Source organism: Ambystoma mexicanum, chromosome 4p (genome assembly GCF_040938575.1).
Source record: "Ambystoma mexicanum isolate Mex_15411 chromosome 4p, UKY_AmexF1_1, whole genome shotgun sequence".
In the NCBI taxonomy this organism is placed as follows: domain Eukaryota; kingdom Metazoa; phylum Chordata; class Amphibia; order Caudata; family Ambystomatidae; genus Ambystoma; species Ambystoma mexicanum.
The window spans coordinates 964,619,942-964,643,092 of NC_090927.1; the positions used below are offsets into that span (position 1 = coordinate 964,619,942).

Genomic DNA, 23,151 nt, shown 5'->3' on the forward strand with positions numbered 1-23,151 from the left:
CTTCCTTCACACTGAAGCTGGTGGCCCTCTGCCTCTCTGGCTGGGGGTCACCAGTGGTCTCAGATGGTGTTTGCCCCGACATGGCGACCCCCGAGGCAGGCGTGGGTGGGTAACTGGGTCGTGGGGCTGGGCTGTGGAGCGATGGTATCCCAGTCGGGAGTCTTCTGTTCCAGCAGGGGTGGACACAGAAACTGGAACCCTGGCTGACATGCAGGCACCAAATAGCAGGGCACGTGGGCAGCAGACAGTCAGGCAGCAGCAGATGGCAGGTGGGAGTGTGCTCAGGGCTCTGGGGGGCAGGAAAATGGCCTTCAGGGCAGGAGCGTGGTCTTCCGTGTGTGTACTCATGGCCAGCTTGATACGGAGTGAATTGGCACGTGAAAAAAGTGCACGTCAGTGTGGAATCCGAGGAAAGGCCCTTAGCACGTAAACGCGTCAGCACACGTATGCAATTTCATTGGACCAAAGGCCCTTAGCGTGTAAGCGCGTCTGTGACGTATCTCGCATGGGTGTTGCCCTGGCACGGGTTGAAGATCCCACGTGGCTTTCCATTGCTCTGTACGTGCTTTTTGTGGGGGGCGGCGTGTGTTTTCCACCTGTTGGGGTTTACACGCTATTACTTCACAGCGGGTGGGTGTTGGCTAGGCGTTCTTCTACACACAAGGCAGACGGTGAGTGGTATCCCGCTCGCCCACGGCCAATCGCGTGTGAAACTACCCGGGAACTCCAGTAATACACGTACCCCACTCGCACAGGGCCAATCGCGTGTAAAACTTCCCACGCACCCCAGTAATACACATACCCCACTCGCACAGGGCCAATCGCGTGTGAAACTTCCCGCGCACCCCAGTAATACACGTACCCCACTCGCACAGGGCCAATCGCGTGTGAAACTTCCCACGCACCCCAGTAGTACACGTACCCCACTCGCACAGGGCTCTTTCGCGTGTAAAACTTCCCGGGAACCCCATTAATACATGTACCCCACTCACACAGGGCCTATCGCATGTGAAACTTCCCGCGCACCCCCGAAATACACGCACACGCTATTTTTCACACAGCGGGTGTCCGTGTTTGTCGCGTACCCCTTTTTTTAACGGCCATACTGGCCTGCCTGTTGATCGCGTATGTTTTTTTTGGGCTCCTGGCTGCCACACCGTACTCCGTTTGTCATTTTTGCACACACGTGGGCTACTGGGGGGCGCTTGTCTCTTTTTCTTCTTTTTATGGGGGGCCTGTGTGTTGCGTGCACGTCATTTATCCTAGGGGGCCACAGTATGGGACATTCATCATAGCTGTATGTATGTGCTTTTTGTTTGCGCACACTTTTGTAATGCGCAGGGACGCTACCGCCTGCCTTCGTGTGGCGGACGTGTTAGGGCCTGTGCGTGTCTTTGCCCGTGCGCGGGTTTGCCCTATTCGATTCCATGAATACGTGTGGTTCGCATGCGTGTGGGCGTTCCGTGTACTTCCCAGCAGTACTTCCCCAGTTACGCTTTCTTTTTCATGCGTTGTTCCCCATTCCACGTGTTACGCCCCGTGTCCCGCCCCCTTTTTGGTGTGTGCGCGGACATTGTGCACTTTCCCTGTGCGCGTCACCCACAGCGTTTGAGCTGTTGCAATGACGTGTGCGCCCGTGTGCGCCATGCTCGGGTTTGGCGCACATCCCAAGGGAAACACGCGCAGGGACTTCCATGAATCGCGTGTGCCTTTTCATGCTTGCGCCTTCTCGCGACTGCTTGCGCCAAGATTTTCGGTGCACGTTTGTTCCATGAATCGGCCCCTTAGCCTCATCCCAGACGACATAATTGCAACTACTCAGATTGTGGTGCTCGATGAATCCTCATATAAGGGGACATTTAAGTACAAACTATCATTTATTTCATTAAAATACTTACCTTTAGAAACCTCACGCTTATGAGTTATTTTTTGTTTTACTTGATAGAATACAATTGAAGCTAGAAAATTGATGAACTTCATTAATGTAATGAAAGTTTCGCTCCTGATGAAGGGAATTTGTAGAGGAGCAGCTGAATGCCTCTGCAGGAAGTCCCGCACTTTTCCTGCCGATATGTTGTAAACTGTAAATTGCGACATGTACAACGCCAGTGATGGTGCCGATTACACGAAAAGCCCTTGAGCTAAGATATGCACTGAGACACCCTATGTGATGTAAGGAATCGAGAAGACATTTATGTGCGAAATGAAGGTTGTGACGAGCACTGCAGATAATGCAAGCTATTTTATAATTGTACAGATACCGTAATGCAAGTAGGCTAAGTAATCGTAAAGGCTGGCTATACGTAGTGAATAGACTGCAGGCGGTGCTGCCAATATATATATCTAAAATCTGGACATTTGATGTCACAATTTTAGTAAGCTCAACTCATAGAGAAAGGAGCATTGATTGTGTGTGTGTGTGTGTGTGTGTGTGTTTTGCAGCAAAGAAATAAGCTGAGGCTCGAAGATGGACCAAAAGAAGGCTGCTTGGCCTGGTGTCAAAGGATAAGACAGCCAAAACTGGTTATCAGTCCATTAGGAACAGTGAATGTGAGACACTGAGGCATCCCTTCTTATGTTGCAAAGAAAGAACAGAATGAGTGACAAATTTCACTATTCGAGACAATTAAATGCTATAAAATGGGCAGATTCATGATCTCCTGTTTCCTGAGTCCAGGATGGAAATAGAAGTGGGCATGTAGACCTAAACCTTGATAAGAACATGCTCACACTCCCTTATATTCCCAGAGAAGAGAAGCGACTGCAAGGCCAAGTTCAGAGACAATATGAATGGCAGAAGGCATGAGCGATGAGAGATGTTGGGCTAATTGGGTGGGGAGGTATGGTCAAGTCCACCCACCAGCACCTGGGGTACCAGCTTACGTGCTGTTAGAGAATTGAATGTTCCAGAAGTGTACAAGCTAGCCAGCTAATTGTAGAGGGCCATATAATGAAGGGCCTTATAGTTTGAGAGCCAATGATGTATCGTGTTTCTAATAACTGTTGAAGATGACTTGCACTAAGGGAGGGCATAAATTGCCCACCTGACAATAGAGACTCAATCACAATCCAATCCCTTATAAAAAAGTATACTTAGATACTCCCCTGAATACTATCACAATTCCACATAGGTTTTCGTAGCTTGCAACATAGAATGACATCACGTATGACGTGTTTTTGTTATATAATCACAGTTTTTTATGAAATGCTTTGAGAGTATGCTGTGCGACGTCCATTGTTGTCCGTTGTAACTCCTGGTTTTTTCGATAATTGAGAATAAAACAGGGACATTTTGCCAACTTCCTGAGTCGGTCTTATTATTGGTGTGAGAGTTATTCTGCAGACCGTCCATCATACGATGTGTTTCCTTAACTAAAAGGGCCATAAGAGTTCAAATGATTTCCCCGAAATGAGTCAAGCTCATTTTTAATTAATTGACTTTTTAAATGTACATGTTGGATTATATGAATATTCCCTATGTATAAATCTATGTATTACATTTTTGATACAATTGAAAACTAAATGTGGTCATCTACTCAACACGTTCACACTATATTTGAATATAATATCTCAAGGGACTTTGAATGTTAATGAACAGTTAAAGGGTCTTACTGTCCATGAGCAATCTGACACTTTTGGGTAGGCTGTCATCAAATTCTAATGAAATCGCGTTTTTGGCCTACAAAATAATAGCTCCATTATTTGATGTGTTTATGGTCAGTTCGTCTTTTTTGTATTGTCCCAATAGCAGTCAGCATAGGCTATGTACCGGTTGTTGTGGAGGCAGTTCTTTTTAAAGGTATTGCATGCTTTTGCTAAAGTAATTTTGATGGGAAGGTTGTGTAATAACAGTTCTTTAGGGAATTCAGGAGATTATTCATTTCAACCAAAGATTGCTACTCAGGTAGTTTGTGGAGGTGCGGGGTGGGGGGTGGGGGAGAGTATATGAGTTACTTGTTTAAAAGAGCTAGGGAGCCACGTTGAAGGCCTAGGACTAGTATAACTGATATAATCTTATGATGTACAAGCAAACAAAGGATCACATGGGCCCGATTCAACTGTTTAAATGCAGGTCAGATGTTATTACAATTCACAAGCACTAACAAAGGTTAAGTGTTTAAATGTAGATGAGATGCACGAGCAATATTAAAGAGCCAAAGGGGCCAGCATCATTTTTCAATGGCAGATCAGATGCAATTTAAATGCAGGAGCAATACTACAGTTTGTTAGTGACCAGATTTCATTAAATGAAAGTAGATCAGGGGTGCACAACTGATTTTGACAGAGGGCCGAAAGTACCTTACATGAGGGCTATAGTGGGCCGAAAAGTAAATGTGGGCGGGGCGGTAGGCAGGGCGTGGCAGGAGGCTTTTTAAACCCCCAATTTGTACTAAACACATGGAAAAAGAATGTTTTTGAGGGGTAACGATTTTTATTTGCATTTCAAACTTACATTTTGTTCTACACATTTTCTATTCTTATAATTTATTTCTATTTAGTTATTGTATCTCGCCTGTTTAATTAACTTATATATATTTTATTGACCCTAGATACACTATGCCCCATGGCCCCCTCACCCCCAACCAAACACTATGCCCCATGGCCCCCTCACCCCCAACCAAACACTATGCCCCATGTCCCCCTCACCCCAACCAAACACTATGCCCCATGTCCCCCTCAACCCCAACCAAACACTATGCCCCATGGCCCCCTCACCCCCAACCAAACACTATGCCCCATGGCCCCCTCACCCCCAACCAAACACTATGCCCCATGTCCCCCTCGTCCCCAACCAAACACTATGCCCCATGTCCCTCACCCCCAACCAAACACTATGCCCCATGTCCCCCACCCCCAACCAAACACTATGCCCCATGTCCCCCTCATCCCCAACCAAACACTATGCCCCATGTCCCCCTCACCCCCAACCAAACACTATGCCCCATGTCCCCCTCACCCCCAACCAAACACTATGCCCCATGTCCCTCACCCCCAACCAACCACTATGCCCCATGGCCCCCTCACCTCCAACCAAACACTATGCCCCATGGCCCCCTCACCCCCAACCAAACACTATGCCCCATGGCCCCCTCACCCCCAACCAAACACTATGCCCCATGTCCCTCACCCCCAACCAAACACTAAGCCCCATGTCCCTCACCCCCAACCAACCACTATGCCCCATGGCCCCCTCACCTCCAACCAAACACTATGCCCCATGGCCCCCTCACCCCCAACCAAACACTATGCCCCATGGCCCCCTCACCCCCAACCAAACACTATGCCCCATGGCCCCCTCACCCCCAACCAAACACTATGCCCCATGGCCTCCTCACCCCCAACCAAACACTATGCCCATGGCGCCCTCACCCCCAACCAAACCCCCCAACTCAGCACACAACATGCACCAATACGGACCCGAACCCCCACCCCCAACTCAGCACACACACACAAACATGCACCCATACAGACCCGAACCCCCCACCCCAGCACACAAACATGCACCCATACAGACCCGAACCCCCCACCCCCCAACTCAGCACACACACAAACATGCACCCATACAGACCCGAACCCCCCACCCCCCAACTCAGCACACACACAAACATGCACCCATACAGACCCGAACCCCCACCCCCCAAATCAGCACACAAAAAAAATTCAAATCAAAACATTCATACACATCCGACACACATCCGACACCCCCATCCCCCGCATCTCAACATACACACAAAATACATTCAAATACAAACATTCACACACCCCCCCCACATCTCAACATACACACAAAATACATTCAAATACAAACATTCACACACCCCCCCACATCTCAACATACACACAAAATACATTCATACACATCCGACACACACCCCCACCCCTGCATCTCAACATACACACAAAATACATTCAAACACAAACATTCATACACATCCGACACACCCCCCACCCCTGCATCTCAACATACACACAAAATACATTCAAATACAAACATTCATACACATCCGACACACCCCCTCACCCCCGCATCTCAACATACACACAAAATACATTAAAACACAAACATTCATACACATCCGACACACCCCCCACCCCCGCATCTCAACATACACACAAAATAAATTCAAACACAAACATTCATACACATCCGACACACCCCCCCACCCCCGCATCTCAACTTACACACAAAATACATTCAAACACAAACATTCATACACATCCGACACACACCCCCACCCCCGCATCTCAACATACACACAAAATACATTCAAACACAAACATTCATACACATCCGACACACCCCCCCACCCCGCATCTCAACATACACACAAAATACATTCAAACACAAACATTCATACACATCCGACACACACCCCCCACAACATACACACACAAACATAAAGCAAAACAAACCCGACACACAAACACAAACAGACCACTTACCGGAGACGTGCTAGAAGGCAGGCAGGTAAGCGGCAAGTAAGCTGGAATGCTGGAATCGTACTACGGCTGGCGTGGTCCAAGGCTGAAATGCCTTCCGGCATCAAGCCTTATGGACCACGCCAGCCGTAGTGCTGGCCCTCCATTGGTGCAGCACACACGCATTACGTGGCTCGTAGGAGCGACGTGATGCGTGTGTGTGCTGAGCCAATGAGGGCCAGTGTTTTCACCAGCCCGGAAGACAACAAAGACTTTCCTAATGGAGGGCGGCGCGGGCCGCCCTCCATTAGGAAAGTCTTTGTGCCTCGCGGGCCGGTCAAAAGGGCATGGCGGGCCGCAACTGGCCCGCGGGCCGTATGTTGTGCACCCATGAAGTAGATGAATAATAAATGAATCAGATAATTAAAGGCTTTAGCCCAGATTCCCTTTTAAATGCAGACCAGACGCCATTTACATGCACAAACAATAATGCAGGGCCTTAGGGGCCAGGTTCAACTTTTAAATGCATGTTACATGAAATTTTAATTCAGAAGCAATACAGTATAGCTGGTGGTTCCAGATTCAATTGTTAATTGAATCTGGAGTTTGGATACATTGTAAATACCCAAGTAATAATATAGGTTCTTAGGGGCCTGATTAGATTTTCAAATGTAGATCGGATGCAATTGAAGTGCTCAAGCAATACCAAGGGGCATTTTAGGCCAGATGCAATGTTTAGGTGCTCCAATGATCATGTACAGCCCTCCCAGGGTGGAAACCCATTGGCTAGAAACAGCAGCGAGGAGATACATTAAGTTAGAGGGGACTTTGGACTCACTTTGCATTTTGAAATGCTGCTTTTAGGTGATCGGAGGTGAGGCCCTTCCAGGATGTCCCCCTTTGCTGAGACGGGGTTAGTGGGACACCTAGCCAGGCTATTCCAGAAGGTCGGATGCTCCAGGAATTACAGGAGCACGATCGTCTGCAGACAATAGATTTTACCAGGCCTATTCGGCAGGTGAATGAGAGGTGAAAAGAGTGCGTTTGGGGCACTCTCTGGCTCTTAACCCTTCTCTTCATGAGGACTACAAAGAAACATTCATGTGTTCCTGGGGGCCCAAGCTTGTCACTTTCCGACCAAGAGTTGCAGGTCAAGAGGACAGGGAAATGCACCCAAGATGGTGGCTCCCCTTGCCGCCTTGAGCTTTGGACAGGTGTGGGATGATTGGCCGGCAGCAGACCGCGCCGGGTCTATTTAGCAGGTGGATGGATAATAAGCGTCCACATTCCCTCTTTTTGTATCTTTCTGCACTTTTCATCTGTCGAAAAAGGAACATTCTGTCCGTACGTCAAATATATGTGTTTGTTTCTGCTGTCTGTATAATAGCAAGAGTTCCATTTTCCTAATAATTTCTGAACAGTATATATGCTATTGTTGTGTTTTTTTTTAAATATGTTCCTGGTTTCTTTTAAGTACTCTTATGAATGTTATCAACTTTAATGCCATCAGCATTCTCACTGTCCTTCATCCATGCTACGAGGGTTCATTTGTTTTGCTTTGGGTGAATGTTCTGTGAAATGTTTTTGTTGTAGCACTTAAAGGTAATTGGTGCAGGATCAGCTCATTTACCATGGCTGGATCATTTGCAGATTAAAACACTGAAAGGGGGCCGTTGAATAGTAAAAAGTTTGCACTTGTGATCGGTTATTGGGAATGTGAAGTTGTACTGTGCATTTGTATGATCCATATTGAAGTCTGCAGGTAATGTCAAGGTAGCAAGAGCTTACTATCATTGTGAAGGTTGAGGATGAACCCTTTAACAGAACATAAGTATATGCCATTATTGCCAATGCAAGGTTCACCGGGTGGATGTGTGCTGTAGTACTGGAAACAGATGAAAGAGGAGCAGCGACATGTTTAGAATGAGCCCTACTGCCAGAAATCGCGCATGTTTAGGTGATCCTTCCCCCACTTGGGAATTCCACAGTCAGAGCTCTAAAATGTGAGTGTGATCATTTATGAAGCGGCCCCTCAGATAAAAGGTACGTTTATTCGATAAAATAGTCACCCAAGTGGCAATACCAGCAGAGTCTGCCACAGCCTTCCCAACCGTCAATATGCACCTGATGACGTTCTATAGAATATTGAGAGTGACATCATGCGTTAAACTAGCTAATATAGTATATGCTTCTCTTTATGCACAACACAATGCAAACTTTTAACACATTAGTCAACAATATGACTAGGCCGATCATTAATAATGAAAAATGTTACAGTTTCCAGTACTACTTCTGATACAATTTCTATACCCATGCTAATACATAACTGATTCTTGAACTTAACTGGTCTTTTCCTCACGTTGCCCCTACTACGCCTCACTAATTCCGCTACTTCCTCAGATATATTACCATGCTCATTAACTGCATTATCTATATCTTTTAAAAACCCAATCACTTCCATTTTTCCGCCACCACATGCGTTTGGCCTTACATCACTTCCATGTAACGTATGCTCGTTCCCCAACCAAATCTCCTTCTATTGCTTCTCTGATATTTGTGTGTATGGCGATCCAGAGTCCACCAACATCCTCACCACTTCACCCACCAATTCAATTTCCACCTCCGGTGGCACGTAATCCCCCTCCTCATCATCGCCCACCATACCTACGATATTCACCACCTTGTTGCACCACTCATCTTTCTCTTCATCAACATACTTTACACCCCTGTCATTTCCTACCCACATCCTGGCAAATGCCTCATAACCTGGCATATTACTCTCATGGCAGGGCATTCCTTTGCGTTCATAACATGCTTTTCAAACCCACACCTGTGGTGCTTGAGATCTGCCTGTTTACTTTCCTTCTTTATGACATATATCTTCTCTTCATCATTTCCCACCTCACACCTCTTCCGCCCCCCACTTACAATCTATGGGCCTCATTACGAGGTTGGAGGTAGCCATGGCTATTAGCGCCATGGCTGCCTCCAAACTTGTTCCGACTCCCCCTTGGTGAATGGAGCAATTACCGGTCCATTCCAAGGTTGGCGGGGGAGGTAATTCCCCATTCACCAGGGCCATTCCCCATTCCCATTTGAGCCCCCATAGGGCTCAATGGGAATGGGGAAGGCGCTAATAACGGCACCACAAATTGCGTTACCGTTATTAGCTCTACAGTCCCTTTGCGGGTCCCATCCTTAACGCCTGAAAAAAACAAGCGTTAAGGAAGGACCCGCAAAGGGAACTCGTAGTAGGGCAGGAAGGGATTACCGGCTCCGGTGCCCTTACCGGTGCCGGTAATCCCTTACCGCCCACCTCGTAATGAGGCCCTATATGTTTTCCTTCCCTACTTTAGCCTTCACCTCCTCAAGACATTTACTAGTTAGCTGCATACATTTCACTATCGTCAAAGCCTCTTGGAGTGAGGGATTTTTAGCTTGCCGTAGACATGCTTGTATTTTAGGATTAGATGTGTGCATCAATAACTTTTCATGTATATACTCGTGCTCCCTCCCAGTCAATTCACATGATGCTAACAACCCTCTCAAATCCGCAATAAACATATCAACCGTTTCACCAACATTTTGTCTCCCCTGCACTTGCACCTTCTCAATGTCACTGGGCCTAGTAAGATAATTGTTTTGTACACCCTTGCACCCCTCCCTTGCTTCGTCTCGCTCTAAAAAACACTTGTGTACGAGCGCGATATAAATAAAATATCAATATCGATATCCTAGTAAAAACGTGTACCTTCTTAGCACCACATGTGTCTGCTTTCCAATGTGTGCATCCATTATTTTCATGGTTTTATTATTAAACCCCCATCCTTTACCCATTCCATCGTCCCCCATCATCCCCACCTTCATTACCCTCATCAACATCAGGTAAGTTCTTCGCCAATCCTTACTGCGCCAGCCCCCAAACAACACATCCGTGTAGAAAATAGCTTTTTATCTGAAAATCTTTCCCCCCATTGGGCTACAAAATAAAACCTAAGCAAATCCTTCCAATCCTCCCATGGTACTGGAGCTTCCCCTGGAGTCACCAGAAATGTCGGCAGTGGTTCCAAGTTTTGCATTTCACACCAATTCCCAACCCCCCCTTACACTATGTAGTGAACAATTTCCTTTTTTTTTTTACTATTAAATGGTAATCAGTATTTGCTGTCTCATCTGCTTTTGCTCTTCTGAATTTCTCCCCTGCAAACTGCACCATAATCCGTTCAACATTTCTTCTGTTCTCCACCTGCTGTCTTCAACACAATCCACTTCTAATCCGCTGTCCTATGTCTCGTGCTGTATTAGCAATCTACGTCTCGTATGTTGAAAGGTTTGCTGGTTCCTCAATGGTTCCCGCACATTGGCTATATTGCTGTCCAGTGGACTTGCCTGGCTCCAAGATGGCACTTGACACAGACGGCAATATTGTTCACCTATACGTTCTTCCTTGCTCATACGTATGATCTCTCAACCAATCCAAACCAGCAATGATTCTCGCTCTCTACATATGGTTTATCTAGTTATATAAGAGACTATATTGTTTTGTCGCCTGGTTCTAATATGGTCACCACCCTCTTTGCGACGTATGTATGGCGTCAGAATAAGCATTACTGTGCGCTTTACAGTTTCAGATGCATTCGCCCAATCCCCACCTACCGCGATTGAAATCTTTGACTCCGCCCTGTGGATACTAATCTCCGTCATGGTTACCTTGACTTTCCGTATGATCAGGGATTTCGTTTGCTGATGCACATTGTAACCCATCAAAGGTTTTTGCGTCTACCACCCGTCGTGTTTGTGAAATTGACCACAGACGTCTTAGTCACATATACGACATATTGGCAGCTTGTTCACCATACGCACTTGGGGTCACTCCACTACCTGGTCTACCCCCTAGTCACCAAGTATGTCATAATTTATGAAGCAGTTCCTCAGGTAAAGTAAATGTTAGCTACATATATTCTCCCCTCTTATAATCAACAAAAGGTTTGACACATTAAACTTTGTTTTGTAATCAAATCTGTTTGCAGTGGCTGCGCATGTGGCAATTTTATTACACAGAGACCTGCATGATGGTAAGGACAACTACGAAACATTCACCTGCAATTGCAGAGTTGTTACATCTGTAATCAAAGCTTTATTTGAATAGATGCGGAAAATAAACTCGTTTGTTTTGTTTAATGGAATGGTTTCTTTATTACAGCAACAAAAGTTATTTCCCAACATATTCTCCCTGCAGACCTATACGCCTCTGACCTATGGGTCCCACACAGATGTCAGCAGCAAGTCTCTTAACGCTCTCAGTTATCTTACTGGTGCACTAGACCCTACCTAGCACCTTGCCCTGCTCTTGTATCACCTGAAATCACATTGAATCACTTTAAATCTCTCCACCTGCCTAAAACTTCCAAAAGTTTCAAGGGTTGCAAAGAAATTTAGGTAGATTTTCTAAAAGGTTTGAAGGCCCACTGAGCTTCTTTTGTGGAACATGTGAGCATGCCTGATCATGGCACTACACGGCAACGGATGAAACTATCTAACTGCAAAGGCAAAGCACCTGCCTAACGGTGGGCATATGATGAGAGCACCTGGAAAATGTGGGCACAGTGCTGGTACAAAGGCCATAGCTGTTGGGCGTGGCCATGCTTCTTTGGTTGATGGAGGTGTTACTTGCACCAAATGCACGTTAACAAGAAGTCTTGTCCAGCTGCAAGGCGATTGTGAGGTGAGGCACCTGGAATGACAGCATTGTGATGTGTATTCCATGACCCTAGTTTCAAAATGGCTACTTCCACACTGTTTGAAAACTACACTTTGTGGGGGCGGGCCAGTGGCATAGACAGGATGTGGCCATAGAGGTAAGGGCCCCACCATCTATTCCCCAGGGCCCAGCCTGCCACATTACATTCAGGGAAGAGAATGTGTGTGAAGGGAGCAGCACCGCGTTTTAAGCGTTGAAGGAACACTGATTGCAGCGTGCACATAAACCGGCACTCTTAAAAGGGTTGCACACACATAGAGGAAACGATGGAAAATACATACGGGAAATGAACAACAGAGCCCCATCACCTCCAGGCTCTTGAAGTAGCCCAATTACTTTAGTTAGATAATTTGAAATGGTCATGCCTATTTCTGTGCCTTTTATGAATGCTATGGGGAGCCTGGCCACTGGATTAACACACGTCTTCTTGGACAGTGTGTGCTTTATCTGAATTGCAAAGATGTTGGCTGTTCATGCTGCAATTTTCAAGTGTGCACAGGAGCTGCACTTCCACATTGAGGGCTCCTTCACACATGGAGCCCTCTGATATAAAGATAGTTATACATAATAATGTTGTGTTCTTATACAGTGCTTCAGACCTCTGCTCTTAGTAATGAAATGTTAACACATGATCAGCATTCCCTTTTGAGTTAGGTCTTTATGGATGGTGAAGTCTGGTTGAAAGTTTGCTTGCATGCATGGCCTTTGTGTTGGCACATCTAGTGCTCTGAGCAGTGCGTATTGGTGCTTGAGATAACGTTGTTTTACAAAAGCGGTAGCTCAGTTGTGGTTGTTTTAAAGACCATCACTGGAAAATGTTTAGGGTATGTTGGTTTGCTCTGTAAACACAACGTTCCTCTAAGGAGGTTTTTGTCACTAAATTGCAATGTTTTTTTTAAGGGAAGCTTTTTGAAAATGTATCCTTTTCCAAGTGTTTTCATTGAATTCCAAAGTTTCGTTTAAGGAAAGCTTAAGTATAACTTCCCTTTTACCTAAATTGTTTCTTTGATTTTATTTTGCTTTTATAGCAATAAACCACAGCAGGGATCGCAAAACTACTAGCCCACTAGCATTGGCAAGTAGTTTTTATGAAGGGCGAGCACCATTTGCAGGAAACGCAACCTTGCTGGTGAGTATGGGGATGGTAGAAACTTATTTTTCATTTACTGCGCACACTTTGTTTGCAGAAACTGGCAAATGCAAGTTTCACTGTGCATGCTTGACAACATTGCACCAAATAGGAAATGTGCTTATGGCAACATGTGCCATTTTACAAAAAGCACTGGTAAATATTTTGTCACCAGTCACCTTGGGGCGAGTGCATTTCTTGTGGGTCGAGAATGTAAACTAAGGAACTCGCCCTGCAGGTCTAGTGGGATTTTTGATAATTTGCAGGGCCTGCACAGGGGCCTGCCACATCTGGTTCTACAGATGTTTTGGACAACAACTCCCACTAGCCAAGTCTACATAGGCAATGTTGAGATATTATTATTTTTTTAAAAAAAATGTTATTGTAATTTTTAGTTTAGTTTACAAAAAAACAAACTTTTTATTACATAGTTCCATATGTCCTTTACTTGACAGTCCATCATGTTGTTGCTTGTTAGGTCTGGCCAAAACCTCATGGGATTTCTGGCAGTATGGAGTCCATATAATTTATCACTGCACACGTCAGCTGTGTATTTGTTCCAGAGATTAAATAGCTCCACCACTGTCCTAAGTTGTTGTCTATTGGAGCGTAGCTTGTAAGATGTAATGTCCTTTGGACTTTGGTAGCTGGGCATTCAATTATCAGATGTTTGGCCGACTCCGCTGCATTGTTGCAGTATCTGCATTGATTGGCAGTGGTGTCAGAGTCACGCCTCATCATTGGAACTGCTTTGGTCTTGTAGAGGCTGAAGCGCAGTCTCATGAATTGATTACGGTGATGCCGTGAAGGGAATTTACATAAGTACTTAGGGGTTTCGTCAAAGCCATGCGATGACGTTCCCAGATCTTGAATAGATGTCAACTTTTTTTGCCTTTCATCATTCTGTATCCAGTTCCAGCGTCTCAATTTTATTTTGGCTCTTTGTGGCATTTTTATGACAAGCTCTTCCGTCAGATCTGCAGATCGCATGGTCGCGAGCAGTTTATTTTCCCACACGCTTATTAGATCCGACGTGTTAGTGTTGGAGCTTTTTTGTAGGATTTCGTAAGGGCCAGCTACTGGAACCATTCTCATTTTCCGCCATGCCGAGAAAGACTTCCACAGCACTGTGCCGTATAATGATGTTGAGATATCATGGCCTTCATAGTTCAAACAGCTTGATAGCCTGAACATTATCAGAACCCTGATATACAGAATCAATGCAACAGTACGAATGTTAGCTCCGTGGGCGACATTGAGTTCCCCGCTCCCAGTTACTACTTGGATGGGCATTCAATCCTTCCCCAGAAATGCCACAATAAAATGATTGTCCCTCTGAAAATGGCTCTGGCAGATCTCCTGGAGAGGCCACTGGCTATGACCTTGACCCTTAATGCATGCCCCATGCACTGCTTAGTCTCCCATAGTGGCCACTGGTCATGCCCTATGGCCCCAGCATTTGTTCCAAACCTTCCCGATTGGACACAGATCATGGCCCTCAATCATACCTATTGTCCCAGTGCCCTGGGCATAGCCTTTAACCATGCCCAAGCCCCTCTATTGTCCCAAAGTGACCCATTGTCCCCAATGCTGGTCTCCATGCTACCAAGAAGGTATGGGGGCTACTGGGGAGTACTTGGTCCTTCCAGAGGCCCCTGTCCAGGTCCCCTCAAATAACTTAGAGCATCCACTTATTGACCACTTTATAATAAAGGTGGTCATTTGCTATAGCCAGCCACCGAGGCCATTTAGTCTGGGGCATGGCCAAAATGGCCTTCAGTCCTGCGATATGCCCCAAGTTGGCCATTAAGTCTTGCCAAGACCCAAGACTCACTTTACCTATGTTTCAGCAGGACCTGGGCGAAGCCATGGTCTGCAGCCATGAAGTTTGTTTTATTTCACTTCTATAGCACCTACCCCTAAGCGCTTTACAAAAAGGAATTTGTTGGTACATTTTAAGAAATGATGGCAAGAGTACAACAAAGGACAGAAAAGACCAGAAAAAGAACAAAGAAAACTAAGCAGGAAGAAAAATGGAATGATGATACTGAATAACCTGCACGTTGCAGGACAAAATTAAGCCATCCCACCCCAAGCACAGCAAGGGATTCAAAGTCTAAATAAATACAACTCACGGAGCAGGTAAGTCAGCTTCCAAGGCATCCTTCCAAAGGCACAGAACAACATGGAATGTCAGTGCACCATACCCATGGCAACAGGTAACAGTCAGCTTCCAAGGCATCCTTCCAAAGGCACAGAACAACATGGATGGCAGTGCACCATACCCATGGCAACAGGTAAGTCAGCTTCCAAGGCATCCTTCCAAAGGCACAAAACAACATGGATGGCAGTGCACTATACCCATGGCAACAGGTAGCAGTCAGCTTCCAAGGCATCCTTCCAAAGGCACAGAACAACATGTAATGTCAGTGCACCATACCAATGGCAACAGGTAACAGTCAGCTTCCAAGGCATCCTTCCAAAGGCACAGAACAACATGGAATGTCAGTGCACCATACCCATGGCAACAGGTAACAGTCAGCTTCCAAGGCATCCTTCCGAAGGCACAGAACAACATGGAATGTCAGTGCACCATACCCATGGCAACAGGTAACAGTCAGCTTCCAAGGCACCCTTCCAAAGGCACAGAACAACATGGAATGTCAGTGCACCATACCCATGGCAACAGGTAACAGTCAGCTTCCAAGGCATCCTTCCGAAGGCACAGACCACATGGAATGTCAGTGCACCATACCCATGGCAACAGGTAACAGTCAGCTTCCAGGGCATCCTTCCAAAGGCACAGAACAACATGGAATGTCAGTGCACCATACCCATGGCCAAAGACTGTCAAAGGCCGCCCCTGCTATCTCCAACCATCCTCCATGAAGCCGAGCAACCCAGCAGCATGCAGCAGCCCTCCAATGTCTCCAGCGACCTCAGCAACAGGCCTTCAGGCATGGCCAAAGCTCGGAGCAGTGGAACAGAAGCCTGAAGCAGCATCCCAGTCCCGGGCCATAGAGACCACGGTGGCCATTAAACATGTCAGTTGCCTTTGGCCCCGCCAAGCTTCCCACAGTGACTTCTTTGCCAGGTCATGTGGTCTCTTTGTGAGTCGGTGGGCCACTGGCCATGGCTGAAATCCATGCCTCATGCCCCACCAAATCATCCTCAATGGTCCTTTGACCAGGCTTGTGGCCAGCCCTAAGGGCAATTTTGCTTCCATTGCAGGTTCAAAGGGCATTGGCCATGACATGTGACCATGGTAGTGGGCAATTTGCACAGGGCATGGCTTTTGCCCAGCACCAGGCCCAACCAAGCACCTGATGGCTTGCAGCCATGGGCAGTTGCTTATTTGCACAGTACAGGGCCCAAGCCCCATCAAGCCACCCAACAAGGCTACTGGGCATGTCTGAGGCCAGACCCAGTAGGGGATTCATCTATAGGCCACTGGCCATGGCCTGTGTTCACGGCCATTTTGCCTTTGGTCAATGCCATGTCTTATATTCCACAAAAATCCTTGAAGTGACAATTTGGCTCGGCCATCACTTCAGGTCTGTGGTGCACTGGCCATTAATTTAAGGCCACCCTGGTCTATGCATCACCCCCACTTAATGACTGTACATCTGCAGATAGTACCATATGAGCATCACTATTCGACCTCTTCTTTCCCTTGTTTCCTTGTTACTTACTGTTCCCTCTTTTCCTAGATCTTCATGTAATATGTTGGCGTGTTGATACCTTAACGATAATACAAAGTATTATTCACCAATGTAACCATTCTGATTTTAAAAAACATTTATAATGAAATGTTGTGTTATTGAAATTTAAATCACGCACCACTGCTATTTGGAATTTCATAGGTGCTCTTGTATAGCTCAGTGAGGGGGTCAGTTAGGTTAGCGTGGAAAGGGGATGTGCAAAATGCCTTTTTCCGCTGTGTATATGTATCCAGGATGGAGCTACCCTGCATACGGTCCTGTTTCTAGGTGGCCTCTGTGTAGAGCAAAGATGCATTTCTATCCAGAGGGGAGCCTTGCATGCCATTGGACTGTGAATGTAAGAGGATTGGAGCAATGTGGAGTTCTGTTGTTTGATGTCTGTTGGGAGGGATATCAGATTGCGGTGTGTGAGTGGCTTAACTCATATGAGTGCAGTGTGTTTGTGCATAGAAGTTGAGATGGTTAGTTCTGGTAGGTTTGTAGAAGGGCCAGGTGGGGAAGTTCGAGCATCCATCTGGTGTGGCAACAGCTCGGTAGTGGTGCCTTTCAGCTGTGTTAATTGTGAGATGTACTGAAGCATCCTAGTGTGCTTTGGTATCTTTGGCAGGGGACAATGTGTAGCAGCTGGACCCTTTATGAGAATTGGGGGGAAACACAAGGAAGAATGGAAGCTGTAACAAGCATTTAACAGTGGGTACCAAAGGGGGTGGGTTAGAATAGTTCCTGGGTGGCCTTTACAGTAGGTATTCCATAGAGGGCAGAGTCCTGGTAGGGGTTATTAGGAATAATTGAGTATACTATGAGGTCATAGTGTGATATCTCAGAGCAAGTATATGAATAACATTGGGCATCAGAGAGCAAACAAAGACGGGCACTAATTGTATTGAGCACCAGGGGGCAAAATCGTACTGGGAAACCAAGGAGCAATCTCAAAGAGGGGCAATCTTAAAGTGGGATACACATATGATATGATAGGTTATTCATAATGCGCTTAATACCCAGAGGTTTCTAAGCGCAGACCTGGGGATCGAACCTGTGTTGCTACGTGTCATCTTGCGTTCCAAGGCGAGCACATTGCCCCTGAGCTATCCTCCTGAGACAACATAGGCAAAGTTACACAGGGGCATATGGGGGAAAATCCCAGTGGGCAGAATTAAAGTGAGGCACCTGGAAGTGTAAGGTAAAAAACACGCACACACACAATTTAGTTGTCAGCATGATGGGGAAGACGATTTGCTTATTCATAGGTTGTAGCTAAGATGCTGTAATCAATTTGTACAACTCTGAATGACTAACCAAGTATTTATTTATGTTATAAGAAGTGTTACACAGTACATTTTGGGCATTAGATGAAGCACATTATACAAACAGCAGATGCACATGGGAATTGATGCCTGGCCATATGAGGTCTATTCCAAACATATGATACCATCACTGGGGCAATTCGGGTGTCACATTGCTTACAAATGGACAACTGTATTGGGTTTTGCATATGCTTGTTTGATGATTCTCTCGAGTCCAATCAGAGAGAGACACATGAGCTTATCTGATAATGTCCTGATTCAGCTATTGCAAGGATGCAGAAGTAAGACTCTGACAGAGAGGGGTCATCGTGGTTGTTAAAGACTTTTATTAATGTGAGAAAATGAAAAGAAAACCCTATCTTGCCCTCACTCTAAGAGTGGTTTCCCTGCCTCAACAAAAAATACCAATGTCTCTGTCAGAATGTTAAAACCAAAGGTTCATAGTCCTATGTCAGAATCCTAGTGCCTATACAAAATGTGTTTCACAGTGCTTCAAGGCAAGGGAAGGAACAAGGTGAAAATACAATGACATTCTTACAGGCCACGAACAGTAAGGATGTGAAATTAACTATCTTACTCTGCCTGACGACATTTCAAATAGTGCAAGAGCTAAGACATAGATAAGGAAGGGAGGGGGAAAGTGGGAAGGAAATGGAAACAGACAGGCGACTACCGTACTAAGCCTGGTGACATTTCTGGTAGAGCCGGAGAAAAACAAGAGGTGAGGGAGAGCGGTGCAGAAAGGTTGGGGAGGAACAAAACAAGCGACTATCATACTAGGCCTGACGACATTTGAGATAGTGCTGGAGGGGGTGTGGGGATGAGACAGACGAGTTTGCTATCATACTAGGTCCACTGACAATTCTGAGAGTAAGTGCATAGAAGAAACTAAGGGGAGGAGATAGGAAAGGGAGAAGGGAAAGGAGGAGAGAACAGAGAGTTAGCAGTCAAAAGAGTGGAGAAGCAAGAGGGGAGAATGAATACAATTGCAGAAGTCAGTAGTAACACATAGGGCCTCATTACACGGTAGGCGGTAAGGGTTTACCAGTACCGGTATTTTACCGGTACCGGTAAATCCTTACCGCCTTACTACGAGGTCCCTTTGCGGGTTGGGGAATTTAACGCCTGCTTTTTGCAGGCATTAAAAACCAACCCGCAAAGGGACCAGTGGAGCTAATTACGGTACCGCAATTTGCGGTACCGTAATTAGCGCCTTCCCCATTCCCATAGAGCCCTATGGGGCAAAAATGGGAATGGGGAAGGGCAATGGTGGAAGGGGGAATTACCGCCCCGCCAACCTTGGAATGAGGCGGTAATTCCCCTTTCCACCAAGGCGGTGCCGCTATTTTACCGGCATGAACCATGGCGCTAATAGCGCCATGGTTCACCGCCTTCCGTGTAATGAGGCCCATAATGTTGCAAGCCAGGATACAAGATGAAGATGGGAACAGCACCATTCAGGGCCACCCTGAGTACATGGTAACATGTATGGCGCCCTCTGAACCCACACGGATGTGCATTTCCTCATGAGGCCCTTAAAGGATCTGGTATTGTGAAATGTGTAGAGAAGAAAAAAGCATTTCTATCCCTTTTTGAGGAATATTATTGTAAGCGGGGCAGCAGTGGTTCATGCATAAACCGGTGATAAACAACCCTGTTATGCATTTACTTCCCACCAGGGAAGTTTTAGGAGCTTGAGTGAACGATGGAACCTTTGACCGGAAATGTAGGATTTGTAAACTAGTTCTGGAAACTCTCCACCATCTTCTGACTGAGTGTGAGGGTCTAGTTGAACTGAGACCTTTTTACATTGATAGATTTATAACCACAATACTGTTCTGTGATTATGTACTAAGTGAAATATATTTGAGCTATATGTTTCATTAAAAAAGAGTGCAAGCATTGATGATGCGCAGCTTGAAAGGAGCTTCGTGAATAGGGCACATCTTTTTTGAGAAGTGATGCAATGCACTAACGCATGTCATCGCTTGCTCTAACAGCGGTTTTCAGACAGAGGGCCTCATTAGGACCCTGGCGGAGAGGGTATTACGCCAGCGTAGTGCATGGCGTACCTCTCCGCCATACTACGAGTTCCCGTAGCGCCATGGAGGTTTTCTCCGCCTGGTTTTACCAGCCGGAGAAAACCATGGCGCTACGGGACCTCGTTGTTAATTACGCCACCGTATTTTACGGTGGCGTAATTAACTCCTTCCCCACTCCCATTATACCCTATGGGGCAAAAATGGGAATGGGGAAGGGCAGAATGGGGATTGGGGATTTACCGCTCCGCCGAGGTCGGAATGGGGCGGTAAATCCGCCAACCCCCATGGCGCTATCGGCGGCTTTCCGCCATGCTTCGCGGTGCATTTAGCACCGCGAAGTCCGCCTGGGTCGTAATGAGGCCCAGAGCCTCTTAATGTACATGTTATTTTATCCCAGGTATAGAGATCCTAACATTGTAATCTCACTTGACTAAATGGTATTATATTAAGGAACTCTAAAGTCTACATCATGAATTCATGACATGTGACTCACTCTGCCTCAGCCCTACTGGCTGTTTTGAGGCCATTGACCTGCATCCTTTGGCTCTTGCTATTATTATATATACATAACTGCAATATTCCTCATGAAAGCTAACTCAGCAGGATGAAACTTCATGCACCCTTAATGGATGACCTACTCTTTCCCAGCCCAATAGAGCTTTCAGAGGTCTGTGGGCCTCATTACAGTTCCAGCAGGCATCCCTGCCGTTGCTACCAGCGGGTTGCCGCCAGACCCGTAAAAAATTACTGGTGTCTGACTTTCCGGTGCCACTGGGCTATTACAAGTCTGGCAGCCGGGAAGTCAGGTGCCGGCAATTTCTTGAATCCCCATTCCCATAGTCTTCGATAGGACTATATGGGAGTGGGGACACTGAAGCACCAGCATCGTTGTTAATGGTGCCGGTGCTTCCATGATGGCTTTGCCTACCATGACCGATGTGCCCGGCAGGGTCAGACCTGTCATGCACAGCAGCTCTGGCAGGCAAAACCTGTAGTTTGCCGGTCCAGAAAAAAGGATGCCAGTGAGCTTTCCGGCACCCTTAGTTCGGACCAGCAAACTCAGCTTGAGGCCCCATGTCTCTTATGAATTACCTTTATTATAATATTATAAATCTCAATAATATACCATACAGTATAGAATTCCAAGCCCAATTCTAGCACAACCTTGTTGTAAAGCGCTTCCCTTCTCTGGAACTTGATTTGCACTTTAAGCATTAAATAAAAATGTGGCCACCTCTGAATGATGAAAAGTAGTCCAAAGCACGCTGACGTGTGGCTGACTCCGCTGGTCTGGCATGCAATCTTAAAATTCCCCACTTAGCTGTACTCATTTGTTAAGCTTCAGATGGAGGAAATATCTGAGTTCTTTAAACCTGGGACCTACAGGTTGTGTATAGATTTCAGCAGTAGGCGCATTCATCAACTAAGATATCTTACTGCAGAGTTTAATGTGCTGTCCTACTTAGATAACATTCATAGAAGCACAGGACTCAATTTCCTCTTGTTGACCTGTCCACCAGTCCTTAATATGTAAATAAGTTAGTAGCAGGGTGCAAATATTTTCTAGCACACAGGTACAAATTAATGCAGCAGCTCATTGCCCACTGTGCCCCCACCCACTGCTCATCATGGGTAATGTGTGCACTGCCCATGGTAGATGTTCAATTTACAACTTCCACCTAAATAATATAACACAGTAGTTGTGTCTTGACAGAAGACACCACATTTCTTAACTCCTTTGAACTCATCTACCTCGTTATCAATTTTCTCTAATTCTATAGGTGGCAAATCGAACATTGTTACAGTCTGTCTCACACAAAATAGAGCACAGGTGATTTGCTCCTATAGCAAAGCGATGGCCAAATGCAGACACCATAAATACTAAACTAGTGCACTTGCCTGTCGGACTCTTTAGCAAGCTCTTCTCCTGTAGGTTAGCACTCAGCACAGGCACTCCTCTTTGGCAGTGTCATTTTCCCTTCCCTTGGCCTCTGACGCTCTTCCCCACTAAAAGGACTGGCCATTGAGTGACACGAAACACAGTTATGAGTGACTGAGTGTTTAAGACTTAGCCAGTTCCTGGCCTGGCACACACCTGTGCACACCAGAAGAAAAAGGGGAATTTTCCACTCAGGATGTATGCACTCACTGTGTGTGCCTGACTGCAGGCAAAGGTTAAGCAAAGTCAGTGCCATACGTACACTGGCACATGGGCATGTGTTTGCCTGCCTGCATGCTGGTCTGGTGGTGGTAGTGGTACTGTGGTGGCTGCCTGTCTGCTGCCTGCACAACACACCTGAGCCCCACGCCCTGCTGTTGCAGTGACTGACCGTGTTTACAGCAGCATAGCAGTGCCAATGACTTGGTAAGTGTGCTGGCATGATGCACGTGGGCATGATGCAGTGGGCGCCCCCTTCCAGCTTATTGTTATTCATGAAACTGAATAGCTAGTACAGCAATGCTGGCGTGGCTCACATTGTTGTTTCTTGCGTGCTGTGTAATGCAGACTGGCTGACAGCTTAAAGAAAGTGAGCAAAAACACCACATCTGAACTGAACTACGTTTGAGCTAATAAGTGCGAGTGCTCAGAAATAAGTCCTAGGGCTCAGCCATGGTAAACACACCACATCATAAGCACTGCCACCTGCCCAGCCTCACCTTACCCCACCCTTCCCTTTCCACTAACCTATCTCTCCCTTCCTGAAACCTTGTAAGTTATTTTGTGTATGGTTTTCCAAACAATCAGCTTGAGCCTACCCAAACTTCTCCATAC

At 46.2% G+C, this 23,151-nt stretch overlaps 1 protein-coding gene across 6 annotated transcripts in view; it reads left to right on the plus strand.

The window, feature by feature from the left end:
• MCHR2 (melanin concentrating hormone receptor 2) overlaps positions 1 to 23,151 on the plus strand; it is a 2,016,060-nt gene that overhangs the window by 856,009 nt on the left and 1,136,900 nt on the right. The window contains exon 1 of one of the 6 annotated variants that reach the window (XM_069606533.1): positions 13,218 to 13,310. The exons of the other annotated variants lie outside the window; for them this stretch is intronic. The gene's annotated coding sequence lies outside the window, so the exon portion shown is untranslated. Of the gene's footprint in view, positions 1 to 13,217; positions 13,311 to 23,151 lie in introns of those variants that run through there. 6 annotated transcript variants of the gene reach the window in all.